This window comes from Quercus lobata, chromosome 3 (genome assembly GCF_001633185.2).
Source record: "Quercus lobata isolate SW786 chromosome 3, ValleyOak3.0 Primary Assembly, whole genome shotgun sequence".
In the NCBI taxonomy this organism is placed as follows: Eukaryota; Viridiplantae; Streptophyta; class Magnoliopsida; order Fagales; family Fagaceae; genus Quercus; species Quercus lobata.
Genome location: NC_044906.1, coordinates 12510888 through 12527159, shown reverse-complemented (window position 1 = coordinate 12527159; position 16272 = coordinate 12510888). Strand labels below are relative to the sequence as shown.

At 32.1% G+C, this 16272-nt stretch overlaps 1 long non-coding RNA gene across 1 annotated transcript; it reads left to right on the top strand.

Moving 5' to 3' along the window:
- The first annotated feature begins 12831 nt into the window (after positions 1–12831).
- LOC115982561 lies at positions 12832–14368 on the top strand. Its single transcript, XR_004089659.1, has 3 exons — positions 12832–13394; positions 13574–13656; positions 14330–14368. It is a non-coding gene; the product is annotated as an uncharacterized LOC115982561 (long non-coding RNA).
- The last annotated feature ends 1904 nt before the right edge of the window (positions 14369–16272 follow it).

The window sequence follows — 16272 nt, the reverse complement described above, 5'->3', positions numbered from 1 at the left end:
AATATGATGGATTACTTCTATAACTCTCTTCTACCTACGCAAATAACAATATTCATAAAGCTTATGTTTGAATTTCTTAGTTATAACAACTGTTGAGAAAACAAAATTTTATCTAGGTTAAACAGGTGACTTTATAATATTAACAGGTTGTGAAGTTGATTTATATTTTCTATATGTTTGGTTTTTTGTATATTCTATAAAAAAAAAAAAATGACAAGTAACCACAAATAAAAATAAATTGTATATTCTATAAAAATATGGGTGCATATTAGTTTGTAAACAAAGCCATCAGGTTGATGGATTAAAAGCATAATTCGTTGATTTAACAAACTAGGAAGAATAAATGGATTAATACCAATCTTATGTTTCATAGACTGAGTAGTTGTTGTCCTGCATAAATATTCCATTAAGATGGATATCAAAAGTTGAGGCATCATAAGAACTTTGTATAGAAAGTGGTTTAGCACTTGCATAACATGGATTTCCTTTCGTCTTTGATTTTCAAAGTACTATACAAACAACTGAAAGGGAGCAAAGGAATCATGGGAGGATTGCCTAAAATTGCTCACGTGGATGAACCCAATTCTTCAAATTTTCTGGTATGAGTAGTCCCAATTCTTTCTTTTCTTTGGGTCTTTCTACTAAAGTACATTTGCATTTATATATAAGGAATTAAACCCAACAGGAAAGGAGGCAAGCTATTGGTACCACTGCTCTCATATGCAAAAGCAATCGAATCATTGAAAAAGTCCCAATGTTGTACTTTTGCTTGTTTAAAAACTTTTGGGCTCTACAATCGTGCAAATAGTCAACAAATAGGTGGGTTGGTATCTTCTTTTTCCTTTATTTTCTTCTCTCATAAAATTTGTCTTGAAAGTGTTGTACATAAACCTATCTTTTGCATCTTCATTCAAATAATTTCTGTTGTATCTTATAAATAAGTTGTTAAGGTGATATACTTGGCTTATTGATTTAGATGCATAGACAGACTGAAAAGTGCTGATATTGTTGTCGAAGATCAACTTAGATAACTAATCCAGTACCAGTATTTAGTTGCTGAAATTCATTTTTATGTATAAGCTTCTACCATGCCATTTTTTGCTCAAATTTTAAGATATTTTAACACAGATATTTCTATGCTTTCTTGAATTATTGTTGTGGAACTTGTGTAGTGTGATAGGATTAAAAGCACATCTTGAAAGTTAGAATGTAGAAATGCACTAGATTTCAGATAGATTCCACTTTATGCATTTAATTACCACATAAAAAAGTGTGACATGATCTACTAAATTTTGAATGATTTATTCTTTGAAATTGGAGAGATCAAAACCCAAGTGAGTCAAACAAATAATCAGGAGTATTTTTTTGTAAACCGGTATAAAACATAGCATTAAAAACTTTCTATTATTTTCTTCACCTTGTCAGCTTGATGCTAGGTGGAAAAGGTAAGAACTGCTCCAACAATGCTCAATTATCCTTGAGATTGGAATTGATTTTTGAAGAATCATACACTCCATCATTTCTAAAGGTTCATACTCATACATCTCCTTCAAAATTCAATCCTTTTGTATTAATCAAATACTCAACTTTCTCCTATTTTCTTTTGTTTAAATTCAGTTAAAGTCCTTATCTTGTAATAGCTTTCATAAAAGTCAGGATTATTAATCCTTATCTTGATTTCTTTCCTTTGGCAGATTTAGTTAATCAAAATACAAATCTTTTTGAGGATAGCTTTAGTTTTAGGCAACTGCTACTTGGGATGTTCTACCACTACCTAATGGAGCATCAGGTTTTTTATAAATCAGAATATTACAAAGGTAATCACTTCAATTTTTCCTCCTTATATTTGTTTTGTGTGAAAACTGTGGAATGGGTTGCCTATGAGAATCAATTTGATGCATTTTCTCCTTAACTCTCTTCTACCTAAGAAAATAACAATATTCATAAAGCCTTTTGAATTTCTTGTCTTCACAGGGTTTGATAAGGAATTCCCCCAATTTGATGAAGGATTCACCGGCCCTAGATTATGCAAACCATGGTAATGCTGTCAAAAATCACATTTCTGTTTGTTGTCACTGAAAATTTTTCCCAAAACATATAAGGATAAGAGTAGAAGTTGATTGTTGACTTGTGTATTTGAATTAGTTCTATTCAATACAGAAAATTGAATTTTGAAGAATTTTGTGTGGCTGCCTTAAGTTTGCATCAGCTGGAAGGAATGGAGTGCTGGGAACAACATGCAAGGCATCCCTATGAGCTGTTTTAGAAGGATGTCAACAAGCCAATTACGTTTGAAGGAACTTGCCTTTGTATTCTCGTCAATTTCAAATGTTGATTTCTGTTGTTTTTTAATGTCTGAAGATAAATTTTAATGATATGTGCACATTTAGACGTTAATGTTTTCATATTATTGTTATTTGCATTCAAGGTCGTAGTATCTAGTCAGTCATACACTCATACTACAAATTCAATGTAAACTCCACCAAAAGAAGGGTTTGTCTTCTTTAACTTTGTCCTGCTGTGCTACTCTTAAACAATCCCACCTATTGACAAACTCCCTTTGCCTATACTGATTGTTGTAGAACTTCAAATTCTCAACCCTATTTTCTTCCCTAACTGGAAACCAACCTCCTCTCATCTCTGTTAACTACCCTCGTTATAATTCTAATCATCATGGCACATAAAGTATCTTGAAATCAAGTTGGTAAAGTGATTTACTTGGTTTGTTTATTGATTAGGTGCATGAACAAATTCAAAAGTCACAATTGCTAATATTGGAGTAACATCATGTTCTTAGATTATTTCAAAAAGCAATAAGGTATTTTGTTGCGTAAATTATTTCTATTTGTTAGGGCTTCTACCAAGTTTTGTTAGATTTGTAGTAGATTTTTAATGCAGAAATCTCTAAGCTTTCTTAAATGGTTGTTCTTTAGCTTCATTGATTAAAAGCACAACTTGAAATATAATAGAGTTTAGAAATGCACTCAATTTCAGATGGGTTACGCATTATGTATTTAATTATAAAAAATGGATGAATTGAAGTATAAAATTTTAAATAATTGGAATTGGAGATACCAAAATTAATCAAGAGTTTCTTTTTGTAAAGTAGCGTAAAACATGAAATTGGAAACTTTGTAGTATGTTCTTTCCCTTACTCTTTAACATGATGCCAGGTGGAAAATGGAAATAAGTTGGGACTACTCTAATTCTTGAGATTTGAATTGATTTTTGAAGGATCATATAGTCCAGGATTTTGAAAGGTTCACACAACTTGTTTAAGATTCAATCCTTTTCTGTTAAGCAAATACCCACGTTTCTCTTGTTTTCTTTTGTTCAAATTTGGTTAAGTCTCTCAATAATTTGATTCTGTATGCAGATATGAGACAAGATCAGAATTCTAAACCAGATAATAGCAGAGCTTTCTTCAAAAAGAAAAAAGGTACTACTTTGCATCTACAAGAAAAAATTTGAGTCTTACTTCTATCAATTCTTATATTGTTATAGCCTTCCTAAAAATCAGATTAAGAATCCTTTTTGCTATCTCTGCATGGGCAGATTTTGTTTAATACATGACATATTCAATTTGCATGCAATATGCTACGAATGTCGCAAGTTTTATCTTCTACCAGTGCATTTTGAGGATATCTTCAGCTTTAGGCAACTGGCCAACTGCTACTTGGGATGTTCTACCAGTATCTTTTGGTGCATTTGTATTCCGTTCATATCAGAATATTCAAAGGTAGTAACTTCACCCTTTCCTCCCTATAGTTGCTTTGCTATTGAGACAGATTGCCTATGAGAATCAATTTGACGCATTTTCTCTATAATTTTTTTACCTATGAAAATAAAAATATTCATAAAGCATATATATGTTTGGAATTTCTTATTCACAACAACTTTTTAGAAAAATATTTATCCAGATTAAATAGGTGACTTAATATATGACAGGTTGTAAAGTAAATTTATATTTTTTTGTAGCTTTGGCTTTTTGTATATTCCAGAAAACTATGGATGCATATGTGTAAACAAAATGATAAGGTTGATGGATCAAAAGCATAGGTTGTTGATTCAACATACTAGGAAGAGTAAATGGATTATTGCCAATTTTATGTTTCATACATTGAGTAGCTTTAGTCCTGGACAAAATTGTGGATGGTACATTAAGATGGATCTTTAGAGTTAAGACTTCATTAAAGCCGTGGTTGAAATGTTTTGAACTTACATAACATGGATTTCCTTTCATCTTTGATGCAATCTTGAAGTATATAACCCAGATTTTGTTTGACATCTATAAAAATCACATAAATTTGGAATTTTGTAGGGTCTGGTGCACAAATTCATTTTAATGATAATTTTTTAAAAAAAAATTGAATGCTTGTTGGTAACTAATAAAATAATAATGGCTAGCAGTCAAGCAATAAAATCAAGTTCTTTTGGTTTCTTCTAATTTCTTATTTTGATATCTGCTATTGCTAGGATTCAAAGTGCCGTAGGTAGAAAATATTGTTACTTTAAGGAAATAAATTGACAAGGAAGAACTTCACACCAAGGCTTTCTGGCAACGATCTTCTCTAGAAGAAGTTATTCAGGACTCGGCAAAAGATGCCCTTTTGGGTTCAAATAGAAGGTGACATTTCCATAATGCTGTCAGAATTTGGAATTGGTCAACATTGATTTACTAGAGCGTTGGAGAAAAGCTTCATTTTTCTTCTATTCCCCACAGAGACATATTCCATTGATCAGACTACTTTATTTTGTATAATTAAAATCTTGTGATTCAGTTTTTGTACTCACTATTCACTACTCATTGGGTCTGGAAATCAAAGTTCATATGGATGTTTGAGAATATTTATGTTCACCCATCCAAATTTTAAAATGTAACTTTTAAGTAAATTATGGTGAACGTTAAAATGTTAAAAGTTTGTATTTTGATGTTGCTTTAATGTTGCTTCAGTCCTTGTTTCTTTGTTTTGGATAGCCCTGTAATCCGAATTTTTTTTCTAAATAACAATAAATATTAAAAAATTTAGTTAATTGTCACGTTTCAAAACAATTTTGAAAACTAGCATCTCGAGTGTCTAAAACTCGAGTTCTAAGATAAAAATCGAGTTTTTACGTCTCGATTTGTAAGTGGAATGTGAAAAAAATAAGCTGAAAATCGAGTTTTAAAGACTCGATTTTCATAAATTGAATAAAAACGCCGCTATAGGTATATAAAACGTCACTATAGGGCTTAAAAACGCCACTATAGGACTCCATAAATCTGTGCTTGCGAAAAAAATTTTTCCAGGAAAACGCCGCTATAGGGCTTTAAAACTTCACTGAAAGGCTTAAAAACGCCACTATAGGTGAAATTTTTTTCGCATGAAACTCGAGTCTTAAAGACTCGAGAAGTTTCTAAAACTCGAGATGCTACTTTCCTTTATTGTTTCTTTTCTACAAAATGGTGAAAAATGTGAAATGGTTTTTCAGAATATCTTTAGCAATACGCCTACTGGCTGATTTTGAATTTCAATAGGTCTGGTCTAGGACAAAGCCAACTCTCTAATTTCACAACTGGAAATGCTTTTCAATGGGTTTAGATGGCTTTTTAATTTTTGCCCAAAATTACCATCACGGAAGTTAATTTTTTTTTTCAACGGAGTTTACGGTAGCTTCCCCATGTAAACAAGCATAAAGTATCCCTTATTTTTCTAGTATATTAAATAGATTTGTATCTTTTTTTTACTGATGTTGCACAATTCAGTATCTCATAAAAGAGAATTATTAGAGGGTTCTACTAAACTAAACTAAACTATTACTAAAATAACTAAGAACATTGCGATTCAACTAGTTGTTACCTCTAGTTGCTGTATTCATCAATTTCATCTTGACAAAACCTTCTTAGCATTTGACAAATCTATATGATCAAAGAATTTATCCATATCGTCTACGCAATTAATGAGGCTCCACGGGTTTGGAAGTCCATCAAAGATAGGTGTTTCTAGTTTTACCATTTTTCTTTTTTTCTTTTTTACTATATAAAGAACTTGGACTTACTGAAACTATTTGCCGGGTTCACAAGCTGATTGGGCTTTGAATACCAAAGAAAAAAAAAAAAAAAAAAAAAACCAAATCTATAAACTGAATCGAGCTGTTTAAACTTCAAGGATAGCTTCTCGCGCTCGTCGTGAAGATCAAGGCGGAGAAGAAACTCGCTGGCGACAAAGAAGTCGGCGAAGTCCACGTGCCCATCAAAGAGCTCCTCGAGAGCTACGGCGAAGAATCGAAGGACGAGAGGCGCGCGAGCTACAGCGTCAGAACCCCATCTGGAAAAGCCAAAGGGGTGTTGGATTTCACGTACAAGTTTGGCGAGAAGTTCACCGCGACGCAACAGAAGGCAAAGAACGTGGACACGGACACGCCTGTTACAGCGTATCCGGTAGGATACGGGGCCGCGGGGCCTAGCGGTGGCCCTGCTCCCGCGTACCCTCAGCCGGGAATGCTGGCGGCTGCTTATCTGTACGCGCACCAGCCGCCGTCTATGTACGGCGGGTAACCGCCTTAACCGTCTATGTACGGTGGTTACCCACAGTTTCCTCACCAACCGGCCCCGTATCCGCAAGCCGGGAACTGCGGTTATGGCGCCAAGCCGCCTAAGAAGAGCGGCGGCAGCGGTGGGAAGATGGCGTTGGGACTAGGAGCTGGATTGCTTGGTGGGTTGCTGGTCGGAGATATGATCTCTGACGTGTCTGAGATGGGCGCTTATGATTCTGGATATGATGCTGGGTTTGTTGATGCTGGTGGTGATTTCTAAATTCTTAGGGTGGTTTCTTGGGGTTTGATTTTGATTCTTGATTTTAATGTTTTTTGGGTTCAGTTTCGTTTAGGTAGATATGCTGGCTGTGAATGTAAATGGCAGTATGAGGATTTGATAAATTGCCGGATTTAAATCTGTATTTTCTTTTGGATGATTTTTTTGGTTATTGTACATAGATTTTGGTTTTTTGCACACTATTCATGTTCTGTTTATTTTGATGTTCTTAAATCATGTGTTGGCTATTGAATCCCTGATCTGATTTGTGAAAGGGAACATTATTATCTAGTTCTCACCCTAAATTGTTAACAATTCATGGAAAACTGCTGGAGTTTGTAGGGTTTATGATGGATATTTGAATTTCTCTCAAGTTTTGATGGGGAATATTGAGAGGTTTTTTCTCAAATTCCTCAAGTTATTTTGTTAGATTTTAGTTGGATTGGTTTTGCTTTTGCACACTAATCATTCATGTTGCAAATTTTAATGTTCTTTAATTAGTGTTTGCTATTGAATCCTTGATCTGGGAAGCATGATTATCTAGTTTCACACCCTATAAAATGGTAAAAACTTCATGGAGGGGATATTGGATTTTGTTGGCTTTATCATTAATGTTGGGTATTTGTTTCTCTTTTCTGGGTGTGATGTGAATTGGGGGTGAGTTGGGGGTTGGGAAATGAAAGGCTTTATCTCAGGACAATTCTATTCAAATTACGTCACCTTTGCCAATTCAATTCATGTAGGCATGGCTAATTCTGAATCTTCCTTGTGTTCTGTATTCATAGTCAAGTTTTGATGTGGGCATATCATGAGTTTTTTTTTTTACCAAATTCCTTGAGTTCTTTTGTCTACTTGGATTCATTCCTTGAGTTCTTCTGTCTACTTGAATTCTTGATTGCTTGGGGGGTGATTGTCAACTCATTGTGTTTGGAATATTTACTGGCATGCAAGATGGGGAAAGGAGCGGACCTTAAAATTGGATTTAGAATATCACTCTGGTGTGAGTTGGTGCTAACAATTAGTATTACTATTAAAGGAGTGATTTAGATTTTCACTATTTTGACATTAATGATAGAGAGAGGTAATACTCCTAATATTATTTTTAGAAACAAAAAATTAAAGGTATAAACTCCTAATCCTAATAGTACTGTAGTAATTATCAAAATTTAAAAAAAGAAAAGATATGATAGGATTTGAAGGATCTACACATGATGGATAGTTATGGTAGCAGAATAGTTGTGGATTGGATAAAATGAAATAACAAGTAGAATTTGCGGATCAGGATTGCATTTTATTTTTTCTTTTCAAATATATTCAGTTTGTTATTTTCAGTTTGTATTCAAACCTAGACAGGAGTTGGGTCCTATGGTTTAGGATTAGATTAGGATTAGATTGTGATGAGAATATCTCGTCTAAGAATTGGCTATTTATGTACCGAAGAAAAGATCAATGAGCTAAGCACAGATAATTCCAACTTTTGAATTTGCCTCTCAATTCTAGGAGGAGAATGGCATATTCAGCCCCTCACTTGCTTTAACACCAAATCCACCCACACATCCTTGTTCATAACAAGCATAAATAGCCATTAAACCAAGAAAGGGTTGGACAAAGTGAAAGTCCTCTCTACCAATAGTGGATCTTGTTGCCTATATTCCTCAACTGAAGAGTCACCAGTCACCACCATTAGTGGATGTCGCTACCTATTCCTCTTTTGATCATTTAGGTGTAATGATGCTTAGACAGAACTTTAAGGCTGGTGTGGAGAGCATTTATTCGATTTAGGGTTGCATTTTTATGTGTTTGGCACCCCTTGATGATTGTGTCAACTTCCAATTCGGTTCCACTCTCCACTAAATCATGAAAGATAAAAAGAAAGAAAGAGGTAAAATTATTTAGGGCGGGGTGTGTATTTGTCTTCCTTTATATAAGAGTGTACTTTATCTGTGAGTCTAGTATACGAGACACTTAAAAAAAAAAATGAAGAAGAAGAAGAGTATATGAGACACATTCATATGTGAGAGAGAAATGCAACACACTTGGGGTATGGAACCAATAGAAACTTTCAAATTTAAAAAGGAATGATGTTTTAAATCCATTTCCTTTTGATGTTTATCTTTGAGTAAATATTGAAATTTAGCATGGCTACTTGTACATTCCTTTCTACTTGAAAATGGATGAGTTGCAAACATGAAGTGTTGGCTGTTTTCGTAACTTCTTGATTTTTGTTTTTTGATAAATTTGATAATTACTTCTTGAATATTGAATTTAATAATAAAAAAATGAAGGTGCCAAGATTTTCATTCTACACTTCGTAAGTTTGAGCATAATTTGGAAGTGAAAATTATGCAATAATAAATGAAATCAATTAAAAAGGACCAGAAAATTTTAGGGAGAAAAAGTAATTAGTAATTGTTGTGCTAAGTGATTCATAGTTGGCAATTCAAAAATACTAATATTTTACTTTCACTTTGATGGTCCACGGATGATTCTTGCACAATGGCCATGTCTTTTTTTTTTTTTTTTTTGAGAGAGAGTTTTAACTTATGGCGTCCGTTCCTGATGATAACTCTTTATCATCAAATCAAGACACCAATCAGTTTTTGGTATAGGTGGGGATTGAACCTCAGATCTCTTATACAACCATCAGAGATTTTACCAGTTCAGCTAGACTTGGTCAATTTTAAAAATTTTTGTTTTTGAATTGCTTTTCTCTAGAACATGGTAGCAATAAGAATCCTTTTTGAAATCTCATTCTCTAGGTAAAATATCATAGTTTGAAAGAAAATGATTGAGAATCCTTTTTTAAGAGATTATTCTATTGAAATTGAATTTCACTTCGCAAAAATATTTATATAAAATTTTACGCGTCACTGAAGAAGGATTGAAAGTGGAAGCTGTAACTATTCATATGAGTATTTCAAAGGAATACAATATATTAGAATAAAATAACGATAACCATTCATCTGTTTGGTGATAAGTTGACAACATTTTAAAACAGTAGAATGCAATCATATTTTAGTCAAATTTTCTAAAATTCTCTTATTTATATTTTATCTCTATACTTTTTTGTGAGTCTAGCTTAGCATCCTATTTTATATATATATATATATATATATATATATGGTAATTATTAGGTACTTCCAGAATTCTATAAATATGTACTCCCTTCTCTCATATAACTGTAGGTCCCACTAATCTATATATATATATATATATATATAAAACCGAAACTTTTAGAGCTTTCACATTTTTCCACGTCAGCATTATTTAAAAAAATAAAATTATTAAAAAAAAAATCTGTTTTCCTGACCCTTTTCTTAAAACATATTTTTGTTTGTTAAAACCCTTTTCTGACCCAATAACTATTTCTCCCAAAACAAACCCGATAAAACCTATTTCTCAATCTCTGTCTCTCCCTCAAACGCAAACGTATCTCTCTCTGTCGTTCCCGCCACTCCTCTTCTACCTGTGGCTCTGCTACCCCAGACAGATTCTATTCTACAAAAAAAACAGAACCGCCGCATCCAGAAAGAAAAACATAGAACCGCGAAACATCGAGACAGAGATAGCAATTTGATTTTGAGGGTCCTTCACCATTCTCTTTGATTTTCGGGTTGTGGCCTACTTCCTCTCAAAAAGTAATTCTCCTCCGCCCATAAACACCGCTGCTGATGGGTTCCTACTCTTTCTCTGATAAAAAAAATTCCTCCACCGATGGGTTCCCATTCTTTCTCTGATTTTGTTTTAAAAAAAAAAACAAATCTAAAAGGTAAATTAGATTTGTTATACGTTTTCAAATTTTACAATTTCAGTTGGCGGATTCATAAACAAGCTTGGAGTTGATTGGTGGTGCTTCCATGACAGGGATATAGCCCCTGATGGCAAAACCCTGGAGGTGAGTCATCTTTTAGGTCATTGTGCTAATAGGAGGTGAAATTCCTGTTGCTTACTCAATTTAATCAATGGAATCAGAAGTAGATGTGAAATTTTTTTTTTTTTTTTTTTTTTTTTTTTTTTTTAATAGAATTTAAGAATCTCCCACAAAACCAATCATTTGGCATTGTTATCTTTGTAACAGGAAAGCAATGCAAACTTGGATGAAGTAGTGGCCCTTGCCAAGAAGCTTCAAGTAATTTTATATGAATTGTCTTTGGATTTTTATTTTTTGTGGTGGGGTTCTTTGTACTTTTGGAGCCTCTGGGTATATGTAGCTGTTATACTTGGTTCAAATCCTTTGTGTATTTGACAATGCGTGTGCCATTCTCAATTTTTGTGAAGTTTTGGTAGGAATGAGCTTTGGCACAAATGGCACTTCCTTCCCCCAAGTTGTAGGATGAGATCATGGATTTTAAAACCCATTGGGTGTTTGTGTAACTCAACAATAAGTTTTTTTTTTTTTTGTTATTCAAAGTTTTGATAAGAAAACACATTTTGTTATTTAAAGTTTGGTTTTTGTTAATTGTTTACTTGGCTTGCAGTTTATAAATGTGTTATCTTTGGGATGTTGCTATTTGAAAATGGGAGTTTTTTGGGGTCAATGTTCCAATGGAGTCTGCTTTTTGGTTAGTGAAAGTGTTGTTTGTTTTTAAATTTTTTATGGGTTTTGTGCATTCTGATGATGAGATAAATTGTATATAGGTTATGAGGGTGATTCTTTTTCTCTTTTCTTTTTTTAATGTTAAATTAATTATTTTGCTGATTGTTTATAGTTTAGAAACTTGTGCTGGCTTTGATGGAATGTGATGAGAAATGTTTGAGACTGTGTGAAGTTGGGAGGGAGGGGGGAATGATGAACAAGGGTTAGGTAATGAAAATAGGGTCTTGGTGAAATTGTTTGGTTTTTATGGGTGTTATATGTGCAAGCTGATTTTTTACTAGAAAATTTTCTGAAGGCAACTTCACTTAAAGTTCCAAGGAAATGAAGGAAGATTTGCATTTTCTTTTTATGACATTGAAAGAATCTGTGATAGACATACAATGTACTTTTTGGTATTAGAAACTATCAAGTTGATAAATGGACAATAGGGAAAATTGTATGTATACCTCTGCCTGTTGAATCTATAAGAAGCCTCAGCAAACCATAAATCTCATCTTATTGTTATGGCAAACTAGAAAAATTTCGTTTTACTGGATGCCTAATTATGGCATGCTAGAGGAAGAAATTTTTATATTTTGTAGAATGCATGCCTATTTTCCCATTAAGTTTGTAAATGGACTGCTTTCCCCCTCTCTCTCTGCACATAGGGCTTAGAAAATAGGATTCTGATGTGACTGATTAAATGTTTTCTTTTATATATATATATATATATATATATATATATATTAATTCATCTCTTTGGATTTAAATTATTCAATTTCTTTGCAGAGATGAAGTGGAATACTCTAATTTCATCACAGCAAAGGTATGAATTTCTTTTTCTAATATTCTCTTCAATTATGGTTTGTTGTCAATTTAGGAATTTTAGTTCATACCCCTTTTCCTCTCTAAACAGGCATAATCCAAAGAACTCAACGACATCGCAAATCATCTTCTGGAACAAATCGATCTTCCTTTTATTCAAAACATACAAAGTCTTCCATATGTTATTCAAAATCCAATTTTGTTTGACAAATTCACCAGCTTTCTTGCTTTTTCTCTCTGTAATTTTCTCTTTCTCATGTTTTTGCTGGTATAATGGTTGAGAGAATGATGTAAGAATCGGTATCCTTTGTGAAAATAAGCCAACCCTAAGTGTTTGACAAAATGACCCAGAGAAATTAGAATCAATGAAAATTAAAGGTTTGGTTAAAAAGTTATGTCTGTTTTGTTAAAATCCTTCCCATCACCCTAAGTGTTTGACAGAATGTCTCAATGAAATTGAAATCTTTTTTTTTCTTACCATGTTGTAACAATGAAATTCATTCTCATTTAAAGTTGCTGCAAAATATGTTTGTATGGCATTGTTACCGTATTGTTGGAATTAGAGATAAGTCAAACTTCATCTATTTGTTTTTTCCATACTCTATTCCTGTTTTATGGAGAATTTTTGGATTGAACTTTCAGCTTTAGCTCATGATTTTTGTAGCAATCATCAAATGTTTTTTTTATAGCCCAATTTAATAGGTGTCTCTTTTCTTATCTTTGGGTTGCTACTGACGGCTATAATAAATTTTTGGACTTGGATATGTGACTTTTTGTTAGAATAATACACTTATTGGTATTTGATGCAAGTTTCCTAAAGTTTAGGACTTTTGGATTGAACTTTCAGCTTTAGCTCATGATTTTTGTAGCAATCATCAAATGTTTTTTTTATAGCCCAATTTAATAGGTGTCTCTTTTCTTATCTTTGGGTTGCTACTGATGGCTATAATAAATTCTTGGACTTGGATATGTGACTTTTTGTTAGAATAATACACTTATTGGTATTTGATGCAAGTTTCCTAAAATTTATGTTGGTTGAAACTTGGATTCTTATTGTTGTTAATTGTTCTGCTGATAGGTAGCACTTTGATTTTCTTGGAAGGATTGCAAAAATATGTCTTTAACTTAATGGAATTCCCCGTGGGATGTAATGATAGTGTTGGGCAGTTAGGGAAACACCACTTTTGAAATTTAAAAGGGGTATGAACTAAAATTTAAAGAATTTTTTCTTTTAAAAATTCTGTCATACTCTACATTGTTATACTTATCCCTTTTTCATCGCAGGTGAATTTTAAGATAGAAATTATGAGAAAATTTTACTAATGAAAGAAGATTTTTTGTTGTGATTATTTAATGCAAATTGTTGGTATGGGTTGCAGGGAAAAGAAAGCTATGAGTAATGGACACAGACATGAGTTATTAAAATACTAAACAATTGTATCTTTTTGGTGATTTGCTATTGGTAATTCTTTTCTTCACAATCATGCTATTGTTTTCTGTTTTTAATTTTTAATTTTTATAATAACAAACATTTATAACTAAGGCTTTGAAATATTTTGTGCACACCATGTGTTTGAGAAAATGCCTTGCTTACTCTTGCATTAGTTTGTAGCCACTTTATGGTTCTGCTAAATAGCCAATGTACTTAATCAGTAGATTTGATTTCAATTGCCAGATTTTCAATTGATATAGAAATAATGGAAGGATGGATTGTTGTTCTTTTCAAATTTTTTTTATAATGAAAGCCTTATGGTCAAAGCGCAATTTGTCAACGTTACTTTCAACTTTCAAGCATTCAAATTTAGATAGGTGCTTGGTAGAACTTTGTTTCTAAGGTATTTAATTCAATGCATTGAATAGTCTTTTTTCTTATTTTCTTTTTCCAAATAATACAGTAGCTTGGTATTCAAACTGATATTTTCAATGCTTCATTCTTTGCTCTCTTTTTATTTTGAAAAAGTTTTTCCTGGGCTGAATGAGTTGTCCTCTATTAAGGTTACAACTAAGACATTATATAGCACTTACATCAATTCAAATGCCTACGTAAAGCTTTACATGAATCATTCTTCTTTTTTCCTTGCTTTAGCCTCTTTTTCTATTTGCTAAGATAGAGTAAATTTGTGGTTTGTTGACAGTACTTGCTGCATGCAATGAGAATTACTATAGTTCACAATCGAATGAGTTTTACCATCGTCAACAAATGAGTTTCTTTTGGAACATCTGACTCCTCCTGCCAATAGTTTGAAGCCATGTCATATCATGTACAACAATGAAGATGACAATGGGAGAGATATTTTCCAAAGATTATATTTAAATTTTATTGTTTAATAGATTGTGCTGATTTTGTTTTCAACCCAATTCTTTTTATGTAAATAATTATATTAGAGGGTACTTGTGTCTGTTTTGTATTCTATATTTGATTGAATTGTAGTTTAGATGAGTCTTTGGGAGATGATTAGAGTCAAAATAATTATGCTGCTACGACAATTCTTATAATTCTTTTCAATTAGAGTATGAAATTGAAATTTTGAAATTTTTTTGCCTGTTTGTTGTTGGTGCTTCTAACTATCAGAAAATTTCATTTATTGTTGTTTTCGTTATCAACCTGTTCTATTGCCAGGCTTACCAAAAAACACTTTTTAAAGTTTTTTTTTTTTTTCAATTTATTGGAAATATTGATTAATTCTTAAGATTTAATTCTTCATTTTATTTTAAACTTAAGTTTGATTTCTATTTTTCATTAAGTAATTTAATGTTTCATCTTTATACAAAATAGTTTTCCTGTGCATCGCACGGGTTAGCGACTAGTTAAATTTATAGTAGAACCTATAATTTATGTGAGATGGGAGAGTACGTATTTATAGTACTCTCGGAGTATTCAATAATTTTCCCTATATATATAATTTAAATAATTTTATAATTAAAAAAATTGTCCATTCAAAATTAATATTTTATATATATAAAAAACATGTATACCATCTTCTATGAACATTTTCTTTATATCATTTTTATCAACATAAAGTCTAAATTTACCTATATGAATATCATGATGTCATACAAAACAAATTTGAAAGTAAAAAAAAGAAAAAAATTGGTAGACTTGGTAGAACTAAACTACATTATTTAAAAGGTCATTGAAATTAAAACAATCATTGAAACCTATTTTAAATAAGAAAATCTTAAAGAATTATTGAAAATAATGAGAAAAAGTATCTATGGAGTCCGAAGAAGCACTTCTAAGGAAAACACAATCAAACAATATAATAACTATTCATTAGGAATCAAATACAATTAACAGTTTTGAGCGTTTTTAATCTTTGAAATTTTGAAGAAATCCTTTTAATTCTTATAGTACTCAAAGTTTTCGCTATATTAAGAACTATCGTAACTCTTTTAATATATAGATAAATTTTTCTATTGGGTTTTAAGAAACCTAACCACTTTTAATCATGTGAATAAGCATCTTTTTTACTTCACCTTAATTTCATTGATTTTGCTCAACTCAAGGTTCGTTTGGATTGAGTTTATTGTTGTTGAAACTGAAAACTGAAAACTGAAAATACTGTAGCAAAATAATTTTTTAATATATGAATAGTGTTGTGGACCTATGAACAGTACGTGAACAGTACATGAACAGTATTTTTTGTCCCCTACACAGTAAAATCACATGTTCACATGCAGGAAAAAAAAAACAAAAAACAAAAAATACAAAACGTGAATGAAGGTTTCAGCTGAAACCAAATGCTCACTCAATATCATAAAAAGGGGATTTATCTAATCTACAAGCCCATTTCTTAGCCCAATGGGCAGCTCTTTTGCATTGGACTAGGCATCCAAAATTTTTAAAGGGGATGGACCCAGAAGGCTCCTTCTGTCACGTAACTCATTTTCAACAAAGTGACGTGTGCATGTGTTCTTCTCCCTAGGAAGAAAAGAAAAATATATTATTTCCCAAAACTAAGTGAAATGAATTTACAAAAAATTAGGGATTGTTTGGCTTCAAAATGTGGTGTATTCAGTTTTCATATTCTTTATTTTATATTCAAATCCTAAATTTGAATAGAAATAAAAAATACTT